This window comes from Lipotes vexillifer, unplaced genomic scaffold (genome assembly GCF_000442215.2).
Source record: "Lipotes vexillifer unplaced genomic scaffold, Lipotes_vexillifer_v1.1 scaffold408, whole genome shotgun sequence".
NCBI classification, from domain to species: domain Eukaryota; kingdom Metazoa; phylum Chordata; class Mammalia; order Artiodactyla; family Lipotidae; genus Lipotes; species Lipotes vexillifer.
Genome location: NW_006787469.1, coordinates 3,585,895 through 3,588,230, shown reverse-complemented (window position 1 = coordinate 3,588,230; position 2,336 = coordinate 3,585,895).

Genomic DNA, 2,336 nt, shown 5'->3' with positions numbered 1-2,336 from the left:
AGATACAGAGAACAGAACAGTGGTTACTAGAAGGGGAGGGGTTGGGGGGAGGGTAAAATGGCTAAAGGGGATACATGCATGGTGATGGATGGAAACTTAATTTTTGGTGGTGATCACAGTGTAGGGTACACAGAAGTAGAAATATAATGTTGTACACATAAAACATACAATGTTATAAAACAATGTTACCTCAGTTAATTGAAATACATAAACATTATAAATGAATGAAAGAATGACAGAGCAGCCCTGACGGTGAGAGAGAGAGATGCAGAGACAGAGAAAGCTTGCTTGCTCTTAAGGAAACCACAACCCCACTGTCATAATCGGAGTCACAGGAGGAGCTTTTGCAAATTGTGTAGACCCTCCCTTCCCAAGAATTTCATTTCTTTCCTGAGGATCACTGCCTTCCTTCTTCCCTCCCTCCCTCCCTCTCTTCCTTCCTTCCTTCTTTCTTCTTTTCCTTCCTTCAACATAAATCTGAACAACTCCAGCCTTCTTAGAAATCTCCAGTGACCTCCCACTGACCTGAGATTAAGTTCTTGCCCCCAAACCTGGCACTTCGAACCCACTGACCTTTATCTCACACCTTCTCCCCGTCACTCTCTATGCTCTAACCACAGTGGACTTTAATTTCCTCAAAGCTATAAGTTGTATCCTAGGTCAAGGTGTCCCCACTTGCTGCTTCTTCGAAATAGAATACGCCCTCCTCTTCTTTGCTGAGCTCAGCAATTCTCAAATCTTTAGGGCTCAGGATTTCTTCACACTCTTACAAATTAGTAAGAATTCCAAAGAGCTTTTATTCAATGCAGATTCTATCTATGGATATATACTTGTTACAGATTAAAACTGGGAAATTTAAAAATATTTAATCCATTTTAAAATAACATAGAAAACTGATTCTACTTTAACATAAATAACATATTCTATGAAAAATAACAACATTTACCAAAACCAAAAATACATTAGTGAAAAGAGCAGCATTGTTCTACATTTTTGCAAATCTCTTTAATGTCTGGTTCAAAAGATTGTTTCTCATAACCGCTTCTATGTTCAATCTGCTGTGATATCATATGTCCTGTAGCCTCTGGAAAACTCTACTGTACACTTGTAAGAGAATGAAAATTTTAAAAATGACTATTTACTTCCTAGTATTATTATGAAATAGGTTTGACTCCTGAACCCTCTAAAAGCTTCTTAGGCAGGGACCTCCAGGGATCTCAGGCTGTACTTTGAGAACTTCTACTTCTTTCTTTTTTTCCTCAAGTTTATTATGGTACCGTTGACAGATAAAACTGTAATACGTTTAAAGTGTACAGCATGATTTTGATATACATATGCATTATGAAAGGATTCCCACAATTAACACATCCATTACCTCACACAGTTACTTTTTTGTGTGTGTGATGACATTTGAGTTCCACTCTCTTAACAAATTTCAATCATACAGTACAGCATTACCAACTAATCAACTATAATCACCATGTTATACATTAGATCCTCACACCTTACTAATCTTATAACTGAAAGGTTGTAACCTTTTATCAACTTCTCCCCATTTCCTCCACCCTCAGCCTCTGGCAACCACTCAATCTATTCTCTGAGTGTGACTTTTTTTTAAGGTTTCACATATAAGTAATACCACGTAGTATTTGCCTTTCTCTCTCTGGCTCATCTCACTTATCATAATGCCCTCCAGGTTCATCAATGCTGTCACAAATGGCAGGATTTCCTTTTTTAAGGGTGAATAATATTCCACTGTATATAGAGACCACATTTTATTTATCCATACATCTGTCAATGGATACTTAGGTTGTTTCCATACCTTTGCTATTGTGAATAATGCTGCAATGAACATGAGAGTACAGATATCTCTTAGAGATTATGATTTCATTTCCTTTGGATAAATACCCAGAAGTGGAAATGCTGGATCATATGGTAGTTCTATTTTTAATTTTTTGAGAAAGCTTCATACTGTTTTCCATTGTGGCTTTACCAGCTTATGCTCCCACCAACAGTGGTACATAAGTGTTCCTTTCCTCCACATCCTTGCCAGCACTTATTTCGTCTGATCTTAAAGATTAAATTTGCAAGGAGGTCTCCCTTGACCTCAAAGAATAGGTGGTCCTCTGCTCCTATAACAACACCCTCTACCCTTCTGTCAAAACACTCGTCATACCTATAAATGAACCAATAATTTGCATGAGGACAGACCATGTCTAGCTTTGCCCACAGTGAATCTCCAGTGCTCAGCCCACATAGTAGGGATTTGAGATCTTTGTGGAAAGGGAGGAAGACATAGAGGAAGGGATAGAGAGAGGGAGGTAGATAACCAGACC